Here is an 18,020-nt window from a genome sequence, read left to right on the forward strand (position 1 = left end):
GAGCCTGTGTGATGCGTTGGCTGTTCTCTGCTTGTCTGGCTAGCGATTGTTAGCTGTTTTGCAAGTGGCTTGTCATGAATAGTGGGTGTGTCTTCTCCTCCCTATATAAGGGCCAAAGGGTGTCAGTGGGAGGCAGAGTGTTGGAGACGGGAGACGGCAGATGGTACTGCAACTGGCAGTGTCAGAATAGGAGAAGGTGGCGGCGTCGGTGGCGGAGGAGGAGGCGGTGGAGGAGGAGGAGGTGGAGGAGGCATTGGCGGAGGTGGAGGAGGAGGAGGCGTTGTAGGAGGAGGAGGCGGTGGAGGAGGAGGAGGCGGTGGAGGAGGCATTGGCGGCGGTGGATGTGGAGGAGGAGGAGGCGGTGGAGGAGGCTCTTTCGGAGGAGGAGGCGGTGGACAAGGAGATGGAGGAGGTGGTGGGCGAGGAGGAAGAGGCGGTGTACAAGTAAGATTAGGCGGTGGTGTAGGACGTTGTGGAAGAGGAGGGGGAGGCGGTGGAGGTGGAGGAGGAGGAGGAGGTGGTAGAGGACTAGGTGGTGGAGGAATCATACGGTCATTAGTGTTGGAGGAGACCTTCAAGTTTGTGCCACAAGTGAAGGCACAGAAATCCTGAAAGCTTTCCGCTGCCCCTTAGGGCATTGCCTGAGTGCAGCTTCAGTGTTGGGGACAGCATTTTTAATTGAGGCAGGGTTTGGCAGGATCATCTTGTGTGAGGGACCCAAGACCCCAGCAAGGCTGTTGTGGCATGAATTGCCAATTCTTTTTCACTGAAGATGAGCATAGAAAATTGGTGTTTTAGAAAGAATGGTGAGAAACATGGGAAGTTGAGGAATTTCCACAGTCAAGTCTACAGCCACAATTCTCCTTCTGTCACCAGCATTGCACACCGGTGTCTGCTGTGTTCTCCCCTCTGCACTTGAAGAGCAGATACCCTCACTCGTTTCAGTGCGTACAGGGAGGATTATAAAGACTTAACGGCATAACATTGCCCTCCAAAGTCCTCCTTGTCACAAAAAAAAAAAACATAGCGTGGGGGAGAGTGGAAGGACCTGTTTTTTTCCACCTCTACCACCGCCGCCGCCTCCTCCTCCTCTACCGCCTCCTCCTCCTTGTCAGAAACTTGCTGGCCAAATGGCTCTGCGTGCCCCTGGCTAGGGCATGGTGGTAGCAATGCTGGTGAGCCCAGCGATGTCAGGAGCAGTTGCCAGGGACCAGGTGTGCAAAGGTGGCTTCTCCTGGGGGATCTGGTGGTGAGCGCTGCTCACCGCTCATAGTTCTATTTCCATTGGACACCCAGCAGGCCCATGTCTCCATGGCCCTGTAAGGCAGCAGCTGGTAGGTCCCAACATGTTTGTGAGCCTGTGTGATGCGTTGCCTGTCCCCTGCTTGTCTGGCTAGCGATTGTTAGCTGTTTTGCAAGTGGCTTGTCATCAATAGTGGGTATGTCTTCTCCTCCCTATATAAGGGCCAAAGGGTGTCAGTGGGAGGCAGAGTGTTGGAGACGGGAGACAGCAGATGGTACTGCAACTGGCAGTGTCAGAATAGGAGGAGGAGGAGGGCGCGGTGGAGGAGGAGGAGGCGGTGGAGGAGGAGGAGGCGGTGGAGGAGGAGGAGGCGGTGGAGGAGGAGGAGGCGGTGGAGGAGGAGGAGGCGGTGGAGGAGGAGGAGTAGGCGGTAGAGGAGTCTCTGGTGGAGGAGGAGGTGGTGGACAAAGAGGTGGAGGAGGCGGTGGAGGAGGTGGAGGAGGCGGTGTGCGAGGAGGAAGAGGCCGTGTGCGAGGAGGAAGAGGCGGTGTACAAGTAAGATTAGGCGGTGGTGGAGGACGTTGTGGATGAGGAGGAGGAGGCGGTGGAGGTGGAGGAGGAGGAGGAGGTGGTGGTGGAGGACTAGGTGATGTAGGAATCACAGGGTCATTAGTGTTGGAGGAGACCTTCAAGTTTGTGCAACAAGTGAAGGCACAGAAATCCTCAAATCCTTCCGCTGCCCCTCAGGGCATTGCTTGAGTGCAGCTTCAGTGTTGGGGACAGCATTTGTAATTGAGGCAGGGGTTGGCAGGATCATCCTGTGTGAGGGACCCAAGACCCCAGCAAGGCTGTTGTGGCATCAATTGCCAATTCCTTTTCCCTGAAGATGAGCATGGAAAAGTGGTGTTTTAGAAAGAATGGTGAGAAACATGGGAAGTTGAGGAATTTCCACAGTCAAGTCTACAGCCACAATTCTCCTTCTGTCACCAGCATTGCACACCGGTGTCTGCTGTGTTCTCCCCTCTGCACTTGAAGAGCAGATACCCTCACTTGTTTCAGTGCGTACAGGGAGGATTATAAAGACCTAACGGCATAACATTGCCCTCAAAAGTCCTCCTTGTCACAAAAATAAACAAAGAGTGAGGGAGATTGCAAGGACCTGTTTTTTTCCACCTCTAATGCTGCTGCCGCTGCCTCCTCCTCCACCGCCTGCTCCTCCTTGGCAGAAACTTGCTGGCCAAATGGCTCTGCGTGCCCCTGGCTAGGGCATGGTGGTAGCAATGCTGGTGAGCCCAGCGATGTCAGGAGCAGTTGCCAGGGACCAGGTGTGCAAAGGTGGCTTCTCCTGGGGGATCTGGTGGTGAGCGCTGCTCACTGCTCATAGTTCTATTTCCATTGGACACCCAGCGGGACCATGTCTCCATGGCCCTGTAAGGCAGCAGCTGGCGAATCCCAGCATCTTTGTGAGCCTGTGTGATGCGTTGCCTGTCCCCTGCTTGTCTGGCTAGCGATTGTTAACTGTTTTGCAAGTGGCTTGTCATGAATAGTGGGTGTGTCTTCTCCTCCCTATATAAGGGCCAAAGGGTGTCAGTGGGAGGCAGAGTGTTGGAAACGGGAGATGGCAAAAGGTACTGCAACTGGCAGTGTCAGAATAGGAGAAGGTGGCGGCGGTGGAGGAGTAGGAGGCGGTGGCGGAGGAGGATGTGGAGGAGGCGGTGGACGAGGAGGAAGAGGCAGTGTACAAGTAAATTTAGGCAGTGGTGGAGGACGTTGTGGATGAGGAGGGGGAGGCGGTGGAGGTGGAGGAGGAGGAGGAGGTGGTGGAGGACTAGGTGATGGAGGAATGATAGGATCATTAGCGTTGGAGGAGACCTTCAAGTTTGTGCCACAAGTGAAGGCACAGAAATCCTCAAATCCCTCCGCTGCCCCTCAGGGCGTTGCCTGAGTGCAGCTTCAGTGTTGGGGACAGCATTTGTAATTGAGGCAGGGGTTGGCCGGATCATCCTGTATGATGCTCCAAGACCCCAGCAAGGCTGTTAGGGCATCAATTGCCAATTCCTTTTCACTGAAGCTGAGCATGGAAAAGTGGTGTTTTAGAAGGAATGGTGACAAACATGGGAAGTTGAGGAATTTCCACAGTCAAGTCTACAGCCACAATTCTCCTTCTGTCACCAGCATTGCACACCGGTGTCTGCTGTGTTCTCCCCTCTGCACTTGAAGAGCAGATACCCTCACTCCTTTCAGTGAGTACAGGGAGGATTATAAAGACCTAACGGCATAACATTGCCCTCAGAAGTCCTCCTTGTTACAAAAAAAAAAAGCACAAAAGAACCAAGAGTGAGGGAGATTGCAAGGACCTGTTTTTTTCCACCTCTACCACCACCGCCTCCTCCTCCTCCTCTACCGACTCCTCCTCCTCCTCTACCGCCTCCTCCTCCTTGGCAGAAGCTTGCTGGCCAAATGTCTCTGCGTGCCCCTGGCTAGGGCATGGTGGTAGCAATGCTGGTGAGCCCAGCGATGTCAGGAGCAGTTGCCAGGGACCAGGTGTGCAAAGGTGGCTTCTCCTGGGGGATCTGGTGGTGAGCGCTGCTCACCGCTCATAGTTCTAGTTCCATTGGACACCCAGTGGGACCATGTCTCCATGGCCCTGTAAGGCAGCAGCTGGCGAATCCCAGCATCTTTGTGAGCCTGTGTGATGCGTTGCCTGTCCCCTGCTTGGCTTTCTAGCGATTGTTAGGTGTTTTTAAGTGGCTTGTCATGAATAGTGGGTGTGTCTTCTCCTCCCTATATAAGGGCCAAAGGGTGTCAGTGGGAGGCAGAGTGTTGGAGACGGGAGATGGCAGATGGTACTGCAACTGGCGATGTCAGAATAGGAGGAGGAGGAGGCAGTGGAGGAGGAGGAAGCGGTGGAGGAGGTGGCGGTGGAGGAGGCTTTCGCGGAGGTGGAGGAGGAGGAGTCTCTGGCGGTGTAGGAGGCTCTGGCAGAGGAGGAGGAGGCGCTGGAGGAGGTGGTGGAAAAGGAGGAGGGGGCGGTGGACGAGGAGGAGGAGGCAGCGTACAAGTAAGATTAGGTGGTGGTGGAGGACGATGTGGACGAGGAGGAGGAAGCGGTTGAGGTGGAGGAGGAAGAGGAGGTTGTGGAGGACTAGGTGGTGGAGGAATGATAGGATCATTAGCGTTGGAGGATACCTTCAAGTTTGTGCCACAAGTGAAGGCACAGAAATCCTCAAATCCCTCCGCTGCCCCTCAGGGCATTGCCTGAGTGCAGCTTCAGTGTTGGGGACAGCATTTGTAATTGAGGCAGGGGTTGGCAGGATCATCCTGTGTGAGGGACCCAAGACCCCAGCAAGGCTGTTGTGGCATCAATTGCCAATTCCTTTTCCCTGAAGATGAGCATGGAAAAGTGGTGTTTTAGAAAGAATGGTGAGAAACATGGGAAGTTGAGGAATTTCCACAGTCAAGTCTACAGCCACAATTCTCCTTCTGTCACCAGCATTGCACACCGGTGTCTGCTGTGTTCTCCCCTCTGCACTTGAAGAGCAGATACCCTCACTCCTTTCAGTGCGTACAGGGAGGATTATAAAGACCTAACGGCATAACATTGCCCTCAGAAGTCATCCTTGTTATAAAAAAAAAGCACAAAAGAACCAAGAGTGAGGGAGATTGCAAGGACCTGTTTTTTTCCACCTCTACCACCACCGCCTCCTCCTCCTCCTCTACCGACTCCTCCTCCTCCTCTACCGCCTCCTCGTCCTCCTTGTCAGAAACTTGCTGGCCAAATGGCTCAGCGTGCCCCTGGCTAGGGCATGGTGGTAGCAATGCTGGTGAGCCCAGCGATGTCAGGAGCAGTTGCCAGGGACCAGGTGTGCAAAGGTGGCTTCTCCTGGGGGATCTGGTGGTGAGCGCTGCTCACCGCTCATAGTTCTATTTCCATTGGACAGCCAGCAGGACCATGTCTCCCTGGCCCTGTAAGGCAGCAGCTGGCGAATCCCAGCATCTTTGTGAGCCTGTGTGATGCGTTGCCTGTCCCCTGCTTGGCTTTCTAGCGATTGTTAGCTGTTTTGCAAGTGGCTTGTCATGAATAGTGGGTGTGTCTTCTCCTCCCTATATAAGGGCCAAAGGGTGTCAGTGGGAGGCAGAGTGTTGGAGACGGGAGATGGCAAATGGTACTGCAACTGGCAGTGTCAGAATAGGAGAAGGTGGAGGAGGCGGTGGCGGTGGAGGAGGCGGTGGAGGAGGAGGAGGTGGTGGAGGAGGAGGAGGCGGTTGAGGAGGCATTGGCGGCATGAATTGCCAATTCTTTTTCACTGAAGATGAGCACAGAAAATTGGTGTTTTAGAAAGAATGGTGACAAACATGGGAAGTTGAGGAATTTCCACAGTCAAGTCTACAGCCACAATTCTCCTTCTGTCACCAGCATTGCACACCGGTGTCTGCTGTGTTCTCCCCTCTGCACTTGAAGAGCAGATACCCTCACTCGTTTCAGTGCGTACAGGGAGGATTATAAAGACCTAATGGCATAACATTGCCCTCAAAAGTCCTCCATTTACAAAAATAAACAAAGAGTGAGGGAGATTGCAAGGACCTGTTTTTTTCCACCTCTAATGCTGCTGCCGCTGCCTCCTCCTCCACCGCCTCCTCCTCCTTGTCAGAAACTTGCTGGCCAAATGTCTCTGCGTGCCCCTGGCTAGGGCATGGTGGTAGCAATGCTGGTGAGCCCAGCGATGTCAGGAGCAGTTGCCAGGGACCAGGTGTGCAAAGGTGGCTTCTCCTGGGGGATCTGGTGGTGAGCGCTGCTCACCGCTCATAGTTCTATTTCCATTGGACACCCAGCGGGACCATGTCTCCATGGCCCTGTAAGGCAGCAGCTGTCGGGTCCCAGCATCTTTGTGAGCCTGTGTGATGCGTTGCCTGTCCCCTGCTTGTCTGGCTAGCGATTGTTAGGTGTTTTGCAAGTGGCTTGTCATGAATAGTGGGTGTGTCTTCTCCTCCCTATATAAGGGCCAAAGGGTGTCAGTGGGAGGCAGAGTGTTGGAGACGGGAGACGGCAGATGGTACTGCAACTGGCAGTGTCAGAATAGGAGAAGGTGGCGGCATCGGTGGAGGAGGAGGAGGCGGTGGAGGAGGAGGAGGTGGAGGAGGCATTGGCGGAGGTGGAGGAGGAGGAGGCGTTGTAGGAGGAGCAGGCGTTGTAGGAGGAGGAGGCGGTGGAGGAGGAGGAGTCCGTGGAGGAGGCATTGGCGGCGGTGGATGTGGAGGAGGAGGAGGCGGTGGAGGAGGCTCTTTCGGAGGAGGAGGCGGTGGACAAGGAGATGGAGGAGGTGGTGGGCGAGGAGGAAGAGGCGGTGTACAAGTAAGATTAGGCGGTGGTGTAGGACGTTGTGGAAGAGGAGGGGGAGGCGGTGGTGGTGGAGGAGGAGGAGGAGGTGGTAGAGGACTAGGTGGTGGAGGAATCATACGGTCATTAGTGTTGGAGGAGACCTTCAAGTTTGTGCCACAAGTGAAGGCACAGAAATCCTGAAAGCTTTCCGCTGCCCCTTAGGGCATTGCCTGAGTGCAGCTTCAGTGTTGGGGACAGCATTTTTAATTGAGGCAGGGTTTGGCAGGATCATCTTGTGTGAGGGACCCAAGACCCCAGCAAGGCTGTTGTGGCATGAATTGCCAATTCTTTTTCACTGAAGATGAGCATAGAAAATTGGTGTTTTAGAAAGAATGGTGAGAAACATGGGAAGTTGAGGAATTTCCACAGTCAAGTCTACAGCCACAATTCTCCTTCTGTCACCAGCATTGCACACTGGTGTCTGCTGTGTTCTCCCCTCTGCACTTGAAGAGCAGATACCCTCACTCGTTTCAGTGCGTACAGGGAGGATTATAAAGACCTAACGGCATAACATTGCCCTCAAAAGTCCTTCTTGGTACAAAAAAATAAAACAAAAGAACCAAGAGTGAGGGAGATTGCAAGGACCTGTTTTTTTCTACCTCTACCACCACCGCCTCCTTCACCTCCTGCTCCTCTACAGCCTCCTCCTCCTTCTCTACCGCCTTGTCCTCCTGCTTGGCAGAAACTTGCTGGCCAAATGGCTCTGCGTGCCCCTGGCTAGGGCATGGTGGTAGCAATGATGGTGAGCCCAGCGATGTCAGGAGCAGTTGCCAGGGACCAGGTGTGCAAAGGTGGCTTCTCCTGGGGGATCTGGTGGTGAGCGCTGCTCACTGCTCATAACTGTATTTCCATTGGACACCCAGCAGGACCATGTCTCTATGGCCCTGTAAGGCAGCAGCTGGCGAATCCCAGCATCTTTGTGAGCCTGTGTGATGCGTTGCCTGTCCCCTGCTTGGCTTTCTAGCGATTGTTAGCTATTTTGCAAGTGGCTTGTCATCAATAGCGGGTGTGTCTTCTCCTCCCTATATAAGGGGCAAAGGGTGTCAGTGGGAGGCAGAGTGTTGGAGACGGGAGATGGCAAATGGTACTGCAACTGGCAGTGTCAGAATAGGAGAAGGTGGCGGCATCGGTGGAGGAGGAGGAGGCGGTGGAGGAGGAGGAGGTGGAGGAGGCATTGGCGGCGTTGGAGGAGGAGGAGGCGTTGGAGGAGGAGGAGGCGTTGGAGGAGGAGGAGTCCGTGGAGGAGGCATTGGCGACGGTGGATGTGGAGGAGGAGGAGGCAGTGGATGAGGCTCTGGCAGAGGAGGAGGTGGTGGACAAGGAGGTGGAGGAGGCGGTGGGCGAGGAGAAAGAGGCGGTGCCCGAGGAGGAAGAGGCGGTGTACAAGTAAGATTAGGCGGTGGTGTAGGACGTTGTGGACGAGGAGGGAGAGGCGGTGGAGTTGGAGGAGGAGGAGGAGGTGGTAGAGGACTAGGTGGTGGAGGAATCATACGGTCATTAGTGTTGGAGGAGACCTTCAAGTTTGTGCCACAAGTGAAGGCACAGAAATCCTGAAATCTTTCCGCTGCCCCTTAGGGCATTGCCTGAGTGCAGCTTCAGTGTTGGGGACAGCATTTGTAATTGAGGCAGGGGTTGGCAGGATCATCCTGTGTGAGGGACCCAAGACCCCAGCAAGGCTGTTGTGGCATGAATTGCCAATTCTTTTTCACTGAAGATGAGCATAGAAAATTGGTGTTTTAGAAAGAATGGTGCCAAACATGGGAAGTTGAGGAATTTCCACAGTCAAGTCTACAGCCACAATTCTCCTTCTGTCACCAGCATTGCACACCGGTGTCTGCTGTGTTCTCCCCTCTGCACTTGAAGAGCAGATACCCTCACTCGTTTCAGTGCGTACAGGGAGGATTATAAAGACCTAATGGCATAACATTGCCCTCAGAAGTCATCCTTGTCACAAAAAAAAACAAAGAGTGAGGGAGATTGCAAGGACCTGTTTTTTTTCACCTCTACCACCACCGCCTCCTCCTCCTCCTCTACCGCCTCCTCGTCCTCCTTGGCAGAAACTTTCTGGCCAAATGGCTCTGCGTGCCCCTGGCTAGGGCATGGTGGTAGCAATGCTGGTGAGCCCAGCGATGTCAGGAGCAGTTGCCAGGGACCAGGTGTGCAAAGGTGGCTTCTCCTGGGGGATCTGGTGGTGAGCGCTGCTCACCGCTCATAGTTCTATTTCCATTGGACACCCAGCAGGCACATGTCTCCATGGCCCTGTAAGGCAGCAGCTGGTGGGTCCCAACATGTTTGTGACCCTGTGTGATGCATTGCCTGTCCCCTGCTTGTCTGGCTAGCGATTGTTAGCTGTTTTGCAAGTGGCTTGTCATGAATAGTGGGTGTGTCTTCTCCTCCCTATATAAGGGCCAAAGGGTGTCAGTGGGAGGCAGAGTGTTGGAAACGGGAGACAGCAGATGGTACTGCAACTGGCAGTGTTAGAATAGGAGGAGGAGGGCGCGGCGGAGGAGGAGGAGGCGGCGGAGGAGGAGTAGGCGGCGGAGGAGGAGGAGGCGGTGGAGGAGGAGGAGTAGGCGGTAGAGGAGGCTCTGGTGGAGGAGGAGGTGGTGGACAATGAGGTGGAGGAGGCGGTGGAGGAGTTGGAGGAGGCGGTGGGTGAGGAGGAAGAGGCGGTGCCCGAGGAGGAAGAGGCGGTGTACAAGTAAGATTAGGCGGTGGTGTAGGACATTGTGGACGAGGAGGGGGAGGCGGTGGAGGTGGAGGAGGAGGAGGAGGTGGTGGAGGACTTGGTGGTGGAGGAATGATAGGATCATTAGCGTTGGAGGAGACCTTCAAGTTTGTGCCACAAGTGAAGGCACAGAAATCCTCAAATCCCTCTGCTGCCCCTCAGGGCATTGCTTGAGTGCAGCTTCAGTGTTGGGGACAGCATTTGTAATTGAGGCAGGGGTTGGCCGGATCATCCTGTGTGAGGGACCCAAGACCCCAGCAAGGCTGTTAGGGCATGAATTGCCAATTCTTTTTCACTGAAGATGAGCATGGAAAATTGGTGTTTTAGAAAGAATGGTGAGAAACATGGGAAGTTGAGGAATTTCCACAGTCAAGTCTACAGCCACAATTCTCCTTCTGTCACCAGCATTGCACACCGGTGTCTGCTGTGTTCTCCCCTCTGCACTTGAAGAGCAGATACCCTCACTCGTTTCAGTGCGTACAGGGAGGATTATAAAGACCTAACGGCATAACATTGCCCTCAGAAGTCATCCTTGTTACAAAAATAAACAAAGAGTGAGGAGGATTGCAAGGACCTGTTTTTTTTTCCACCTCTAATGCTGCTGCCGCTGCCTCCTCCTCCACCGCCTCCTCCTCCTTGTCAGAAACTTGCTGGCCAAATGGCTCTGCGTGCCCCTGGCTAGGGCATGGTGGTAGCAATGCTGGTGAGCCCAGCGATGTCAGGAGCAGTTGCCAGGGACCAGGTGTGCAAAGGTGGCTTCTCCTGGGGGATCTGGTGGTGAGCGCTGCTCACCGCTCATAGTTCTATTTCCATTGGACACCCAGCGGGACCATGTCTCCATGGCCCTGTAAGGCAGCAGCTGTCGGGTCCCAGCATCTTTGTGAGCCTGTGTGATGCGTTGCCTGTCCCCTGCTTGTCTGGCTAGCGATTGTTAGCTGTTTTGCAAGTGGCTTGTCATGAATAGTGGGTGTGTCTTCTCCTCCCTATATAAGGGCCAAAGGGTGTCAGTGGGAGGCAGAGTGTTGGAAACGGGAGATGGCAAAAGGTACTGCAACTGGCAGTGTCAGAATACGAGAAGGTGGTGGCGGTGGAGGAGGAGGAGGCTCTGGCGGAGGGGGATGTGGTGGAGAAGGAGGAGGAGGAGGCGGTGGAGGAGGCGGAGGCTCTGGCGGAGGAGGAGGCTCTGGCGGAGGAGGAGGCGGTGGAGAAGGAGGAGGAGGAGTCGGTGGAGGAGGTGGAGGAGGCGGTGGACGAGGAGGAAGAGGCAGTGTACAAGTATGGTTAGGCGGTGGTGGAGGATGTTGTGGATGAGGAGGGGGAGGCGGTGGAGGTGGAGGAGGAGGAGTAAGTGGTGGAGGACTAGGTGGTGGAGGAATGATAGGATCATTATCGTTGGAGGAGACCTTCAAGTTTGTGCCACAAGTGAAGGCACAGAAATCCTGAAATCCTTCCGCTGCCCCTCAGGGCGTTGCCTGAGTGCAGCTTCAGTGTTGGGGACAGCATTTGTAATTGAGGCAGGGGTTGGCAGGATCATCCTGTGTGAGGGACCGAAGAGCCCAGCAAGGCTGTTGGGGCATCAATTGCCAATTCCTTTTCCCTGAAGATGAGCATGGAAAAGTGGTGTTTTAGAAGGAATGGTGACAAACATGGGAAGTTGAGGAATTTCCACAGTCAAGTCTACAGCCACAATTCTCCTTCTGTCACCAGCATTGCACACCGGTGTCTGCTGTGTTCTCCCCTCTGCACTTGAAGAGCAGATACCCTCACTCGTTTCAGTGCGTACAGGGAGGATTATAAAGACCTAACGGCATAACATTGCCCTCAGAAGTCCTCCTTGTTACGAAAAAAAAGCACAAAAGAACCAAGAGTGAGGGAGATTGCAAGGACCTGTTTTTTTCCACCTCTACCACCACCGCCTCCTCCTCCTCCTCTACCGCCTCCTCGTCCTCCTTGTCAGAAACTTGCTGGCCAAATGGCTCTGCGTGCCCCTGGCTAGGGCATGGTGGTAGCAATGCTGGTGAGCCCAGCGATGTCAGGAGCAGTTGCCAGGGACCAGGTGTGCAAAGGTGGCTTCTCCTGGGGGATCTGGTGGTGAGCGCTGCTCACCACTCATAGTTCTATTTCCATTGGACACCCAGCGGGACCATGTCTCCATGGCCCTGTAAGGCAGCAGCTGGTAGGTCCCAACATGTTTGTGAGCCTGTGTGATGCGTTGCCTGTCCTCTGCTTGTCTGGCTAGCGATTGTTAGGTGTTTTGCAAGTGGCTTGTCATGAATAGTGGGTGTGTCTTCTCCTCCCTATATAAGGGCCAAAGGGTGTCAGTGGGAGGCAGAGTGTTGGAAACGGGAGACAGCAGATGGTACTGCAACTGGCAGTGTCAGAATAGGAGAAGGTGGCGGCGGCGGTGGCGGAGGAGGAGGCGGTGGAGGAGGAGGAGGAGGTGGCGGAGGAGGGCGCGGTGGCGGAGGAGGGCGCGGTGGCGGAGGAGGAGGCGGTGGAGGAGGAGGAGGCGGTAGAGGAGGCTCTGGTGGAGGAGGAGGTGGTGGACAAAGAGGTGGAGGAGACGGTGGAGGAGGTGGAGGAGGCGGTGTGCGAGGAGGAAGAGGCGGTGGGCGAGGAGGAAGAGGCGGTGTACAAGTAAGATTAGGCGGTGGTGGAGGACATTGTGCACGGGGAGGGGGAGGCAGTGGAGGTGGAGGAGGATGAGGAGGTGGTGGAGGACTAGGTGGTGGAGGAATCATAGGGTCATTAGTGTTGGAGGAGACCTTCAAGTTTGTGCCACAAGTGAAGGCACAGAAATCCTCAAATCCCTCCGCTGCCCCTCAGGGCATTGCCTGAGTGCAGCTTCAGTGTTGGGGACAGCATTTGTAATTGAGGCAGGGGTTGGCAGGATCATCCTGTGTGAGGGACCCAAGACCCCAGCAAGGCTGTTGTGGCATGAATTGCCAATTCTTTTTCCCTGAAGCTGAGCATGGAAAAGTGGTGTTTTAGAAAGAATGGTGAGAAACATGGGAAGTTGAGGAATTTCCACAGTCAAGTCTACAGCCACAATTCTCCTTCTGTCACCAGCATTGCACACCGGTGTCTGCTGTGTTCTCCCCTCTGCACTTGAAGAGCAGATACCCTCACTCGTTTCAGTGCGTACAGGGAGGATTATTAAGACCTAACGGCATAACATTGCCCTCCAAAGTCCTCCTTGTCACAAAAATAAACAAAGAGTGAGGGAGATTGCAAGGACCTGTTTTTTTCCACCTCTACCACCACCGCCTCCTCCTCCTCCTTTACCGCCTCCTCCTCCTTGTCAGAAACTTGCTGGCCAAATGGCTCTGCGTGCCCCTGGCTAGGGCATGGTGGTAGCAATGCTGGTGAGCCCAGCGATGTCAGGAGCAGTTGCCAGGGACCAGGTGTGCAAAGGTGGCTTCTCCTGGGGGATCTGGTGGTGAGCGCTGCTCACTGCTCATAATTGTATTTCCATTGGACACCCAGCAGGACCATGTCTCCATGGCCCTGTAAGGCAGCAGCTGGCGAATCCCAGCATCTTTGTGAGCCTGTGTGATGCGTTGCCTGTCCCCTGCTTGTCTGGCTAGCGATTGTTAGCTGTTTTTCAAGTGGCTTGTCATGAATAGTGGGTGTGTCTTCTCCTCCCTATATAAGGGCCAAAGGGTGTCAGTGGGAGGCAGAGTGTTGGAAACGGGAGACGGCAGATGGTACTGCAACTGGCAGTGTCAGAATACGAGAAGGTGGCGGCGGCGGTGGAGGAGGAGGAGGCGGTGGAGGAGGAGGAGGTGGAGGAGGCATTGGCGGAGGTGGAGGAGGAGGAGGCGTTGTAGGAGGAGGAGGCGGTGGATGAGGAGGAGGCCGTGGAGGAGGCATTGGCGGCGGTGGATGTGGAGGAGGAGGAGGCGGTGGAGGAGGCTCTTTCGGAGGAGGAGGCGGTGGACAAGGAGATGGAGGAGGTGGTGGGCGAGGAGGAAGAGGCGGTGTACAAGTAAGATTAGGCGGTGGTGTAGGACGTTGTGGAAGAGGAGGGGGAGGCGGTGGAGGTGGAGGAGGAGGAGGAGGTGGTAGAGGACTAGGTGGTGGAGGAATCATACGGTCATTAGTGTTGGAGGAGACCTTCAAGTTTGTGCCACAAGTGAAGGCACAGAAATCCTGAAAGCTTTCCGCTGCCCCTTAGGGCATTGCCTGAGTGCAGCTTCAGTGTTGGGGACAGCATTTTTAATTGAGGCAGGGTTTGGCAGGATCATCCTGTGTGAGGGACCCAAGACCCCAGCAAGGCTTTTGTGGCATGAATTGCCAATTCTTTTTCACTGAAGATGAGCATAGAAAATTGGTGTTTTAGAAAGAATGGTGAGAAACATGGGAAGTTGAGGAATTTCCACACTCAAGTCTACAGCCACAATTCTCCTTCTGTCACCAGCATTGCACACCGGTGTCTGCTGTGTTCTCCCCTCTGCACTTGAAGAGCAGATACCCTCACTCGTTTCAGTGCGTACAGGGAGGATTATAAAGACCTAACAGCATAACATTGCCCTCAGAAGTCCTCCTTGTCACAAAAAAAAAAACATAGCGTGGGGGAGAGTGGAAGGACCTGTTTTTTTCCACCTCTACCACCACCGCCGCCTCCTCCTGGTCTACCGCCTCCTCGTCCTCCTTGTCAGAAACTTGCTGGCCAAATGGCTCTGCGTGCCCCTGGCTAGGGCGTGGTGGTAGCAATGCTGGTGAGCCCAGCGATGTCAGGAGCAGTTGCCAGGGACCAGGTGTGCAAAGGTGGCTTCTCCTGGGGGATCTGGTGGTGAGCGCTGCTCACCGCTCATAGTTCTATTTCCATTGGACACCCAGCGGGACCATGTCTCCATGGCCCTGTAAGGCAGCAGCTGGCGAATCCCAGCATCTTTGTGAGCCTGTGTGATGCGTTGCCTGTCCCCTGCTTGTCTGGCTAGCGTTTGTTAGCTGTTTTGCAAGTGGCTTGTCATGAATAGTGGGTGTGTCTGCTCCTCTCTATATAAGGGCCAAAGGGTGTCAGTGGGAGGCAGAGTGTTGGAAACGGGAGACAGCAGATGGTACTGCAACTGGCAGTGTCAGAACAGGAGGAGGAGGAGGCGGTGGAGGAGGAGGAGGCGGTGGAGGAGGAGGAGGCGGTGGAGGAGGCGGAGGCTCTGGCGGAGGAGGAGGCTCTTGCAGAGGAGGAGGCGGTGGAGAAGAAGGAGGAGGAGTCGGTGGAGGAGGTGGAGGAGGCGGTGGACGAGGAGGAAGAGGCAGTGTACAAGTATGGTTAGGCGGTGGTGGAGGATGTTGTGGATGAGGAGGGGGAGGCGGTGGAGGTGGAGGAGGAGGAAGAGGTGGTGGAGGACTAGGTGCTGGAGGAATGATAGGATCATTAGCGTTGGAGGAGACCTTCAAGTTTGTGCCACAAGTGAAGGCACAGAAATCCTCAAATCCTTCCGCTGCCCCTCAGGGCGTTGCCTGAGTGCAGCTTCAGTGTTGGGGACAGCATTTGTAATTGAGGCAGGGGTTGGCAGGATCATCCTGTGTGAGGGACCCAAGACCCCAGCAAGGCTGTTGGGCCATCAATTGCCAATTCCTTTTCCCTGAAGATGAGCATGGAAAAGTGGTGTTTTAGAAGGAATGGTGACAAACATGGGAAGTTGAGGAATTTCCACAGTCAAGTCTACAGCCACAATTCTCCTTCTGTCACCAGCATTGCACACCGGTGTCTGCTGTGTTCTCCCCTCTGCACTTGAAGAGCAGATACCCTCACTCGTTTCAGTGCGTACAGGGAGGATTATAAAGACCTAACGGCATAACATTGCCCTCAGAAGTCATCCTTGTCACAAAAAAAACCAAAGAGTGAGGGAGATTGCAAGGACCTGTTTTTTTCCACCTCTACCACCACCGCCTCCTCCACCTCCTCCTCCTCTACCGCCTCCTCGTCCTCCTTGGCAGAAACTTGCAGGCCAAATGGCTCTGCGTGCCCCTGGCTAGGGCATGGTGGTAGCAATGCTGGTGAGCCCAGCGATGTCAGGAGCAGTTGCCAGGGACCAGGTGTGCAAAGGTGGCTTCTCCTGGGGGATCTGGTGGTGAGCGCTGCTCACCGCTCATAGTTCTAGTTCCATTGGACACCCAGCAGGCCCATGTCTCCATGGCCCTGTAAGGCAGCAGCTGGTGGGTCCCAACATGTTTGTGAGCCTGTTTGATGCGTTGCCTGTCCCCTGCTTGGCTTTCTAGCAATTGTTAGCTGTTTTGCAAGTGGCTTGTCATGAATAGTGGGTGTGTCTTCTCCTCCCTATATAAGGGCCAAAGGGTGTCAGTGGGAGGCAGAGTGTTGGAAACGGGAAACGGCAGATGGTACTGCAACTGGCAGTGTCAGAATAGGAGAAGGTGGCGGCGGCGGTGGAGGAGGAGGAGGCGGTGGCGGTGGAGGAGGCGGTGGCGGTGGAGGAGGCGGTGGCGGTGGAGGAGGCGGTGGCGGAGAAGGAGGCGATGGAGGAGGAATAGGCGGTGGAGGTGGAGGAGGAGGAGGAGGTGGTGGAGGACTAGGTGGTGGAGGAATGATTGGATCATTAGTGTTGGAGGAGACGTTGAAGTTTGTGCAACAAGTGAAGGCACCGAAATCCTCAAATCCCTCCGCTGCCCCTCAGGGCATTGCCTGAGTGCAGCTTCAGTGTTGGGGACAGCATTTGTAATTGAGGCAGGGGTTGGCAGGATCATCCTGTGTGAGGGACCGAAGAGCCCAGCAAGGCTGTTGTGGCATCAATTGCCAATTCTTTTTCCCGGAAGATGAGCATGGAAAAGTGGTGTTTTAGAAAGAATGGTGAGAAACATGGGAAGTTGAGGAATTTCCACAGTCAAGTCTACAGCCACAATTCTCCTTCTGTCACGAGCATTGCACACCGGTGTCTGCTGTGTTCTCCCCTCTGCACTTGAAGAGCAGATACCCTCACTCGTTTCAGTGCGTACAGGGAGGATTATAAAGACCTAACGGCATAACATTGCCCTCCAAAGTCCTCCTTGTTACAAAAAAAGAGCATGAAAGAACCAAGAGTGAGGGAGATTGCAAGGACCTGTTTTTTTCCACCTCTACCACCACCGCCTCCTCCTCCTCCTCTACCGACTCCTCCTCCTCCTCTACCGCCTCCTCATCCTCCTTGGCAGAAACTTGCTGGCCAAATGGCTCTGCGTGCCCCTGGCTAGGGCATGGTGGTAGCAATGCTGGTGAGCCCAGCGATGTCAGGAGCAGTTGCCAGGGACCAGGTGTGCAAAGGTGGCTTCTCCTGGGGGATCTGGTGGTGAGCGCTGCTCACCGCTCATAGTTCTATTTCCATTGGACACCCAGCGGGACCATGTCTCCATGGCCCTGTAAGGCAGCAGCTGGTAGGTCCCAACATGTTTGTGAGCCTGTGTGATGCGTTGCCTGTCCCCTGCTTGTCTGGCTAGCGATTGTTAGCTGTTTTGCAAGTGGCTTGTCATGAATAGTGGGTGTGTCTTCTCCTCCCTATATAAGGGCCAAAGGGTGTCAGTGGGAGGCAGAGTGTTGGAGACGGGAGACGGCAGATGGTACTGCAACTGGCAATGTCAGAATAGGAGAAGGTGGCGGTGTCGGTGGAGGAGGAGGAGGCGGTGGAGGAGGAGGAGGTGGAGGAGGCATTGGCGGAGGTGGAGGAGGAGGAGGCGTTGTAGGAGGAGGAGGCGGTGGAGGAGGAGGAGGCCGTGGAGGAGGCATTGGCGGCGGTGGATGTGGAGGAGGAGGAGGCGGTGGAGGAGGCTCTTTCGGAGGAGGAGGCGGTGGACAAGTAGATGGAAGAGGTGGTGGGCGAGGAGGAAGAGGCGGTGTACAAGTAAGATTAGGCGGTGGTGTAGGACGTTGTGGAAGAGGAGGGGGAGGCGGTGGAGGTGGAGGAGGAGGAGGAGGTGGTAGAGGACTAGGTGGTGGAGGAATCATACGGTCATTAGTGTTGGAGGAGACCTTCAAGTTTGTGCCACAAGTGAAGGCACAGAAATCCTGAAAGCTTTCCGCTGCCCCTTAGGGCATTGCCTGAGTGCAGCTTCAGTGTTGGGGACAGCATTTTTAATTGAGGCAGGGTTTGGCAGGATCATCCTGTGTGAGGAACCCAAGACCCCAGCAAGGCTGTTAGGGCATGAATTGCCAATTCTTTTTCAGTGAAGATGAGCATAGAAAATTGGTGTTTTAGAAAGAATGGTGCCAAACATGGGAAGTTGAGGAATTTCCACAGTCAAGTCTACAGCCACAATTCTCCTTCTGTCACCAGCATTGCACACCGGTGTCTGCTGTGTTCTCCCCTCTGCACTTGAAGAGCAGATACCCTCACTCGTTTCAGTGCGTACAGGGAGGATTATTAAGACCTAACAGCATAACATTGCCCTCAGAAGTCCACCTTGTCACAAAAAAAAAAACATAGCGTGGGGGAGAGTGGAAGGACCTGTTTTTTTCCACCTCTACCACCACCGCCGCCTCCTCCTGGTCTACCGCCTCCTCGTCCTCCTTGTCAGAAACTTGCTGGCCAAATGGCTCTGCGTGCCCCTGGCTAGGGCATGGTGGTAGCAATGCTGGTGAGCCCAGCGATGTCAGGAGCAGTTGCCAGGGACCAGGTGTGCAAAGGTGGCTTCTCCTGGGGGATCTGGTGGTGAGCGCTGCTCACCGCTCATAG

General features: G+C 54.9%; 2 long non-coding RNA genes across 15 annotated transcripts in view; one reads left to right on the top strand and one right to left on the bottom strand.

Annotated features, from left to right (window-relative positions):
- Window positions 1–1,059: 1,059 nt before the first annotated feature.
- Window positions 1,060–18,020, bottom strand: part of LOC121077501 — a 20,647-nt gene continuing 3,686 nt past the window's right edge. For 2 of the 13 annotated variants that reach the window (XR_005824092.1, XR_005824108.1), the window contains exons 2-3: window positions 15,245–15,265; window positions 9,966–9,977 (exon numbers count right to left, since the gene is read on the bottom strand). This is a non-coding gene — a long non-coding RNA (uncharacterized LOC121077501). Of the gene's footprint in view, window positions 1,090–9,964; window positions 9,987–12,614; window positions 12,640–15,243; window positions 15,269–18,020 lie in introns of those variants that run through there. The other 11 variants (XR_005824122.1, XR_005824111.1, XR_005824123.1 and 8 more) reach the window with 10 other exon arrangements.
- Window positions 1,743–18,020, top strand: part of LOC121077552 — a 20,115-nt gene continuing 3,837 nt past the window's right edge. The window contains exons 1-3 of one of the 2 annotated variants that reach the window (XR_005824143.1): window positions 1,743–1,871; window positions 14,682–14,693; window positions 15,826–15,836. This is a non-coding gene — a long non-coding RNA (uncharacterized LOC121077552). Of the gene's footprint in view, window positions 1,872–14,681; window positions 14,694–15,825; window positions 15,837–18,020 lie in introns of those variants that run through there. The other variant, XR_005824144.1, reaches the window with a different exon arrangement.

Source organism: Cygnus olor, chromosome 1 (assembly GCF_009769625.2).
Source record: "Cygnus olor isolate bCygOlo1 chromosome 1, bCygOlo1.pri.v2, whole genome shotgun sequence".
In the NCBI taxonomy this organism is placed as follows: Eukaryota; Metazoa; Chordata; class Aves; order Anseriformes; family Anatidae; genus Cygnus; species Cygnus olor.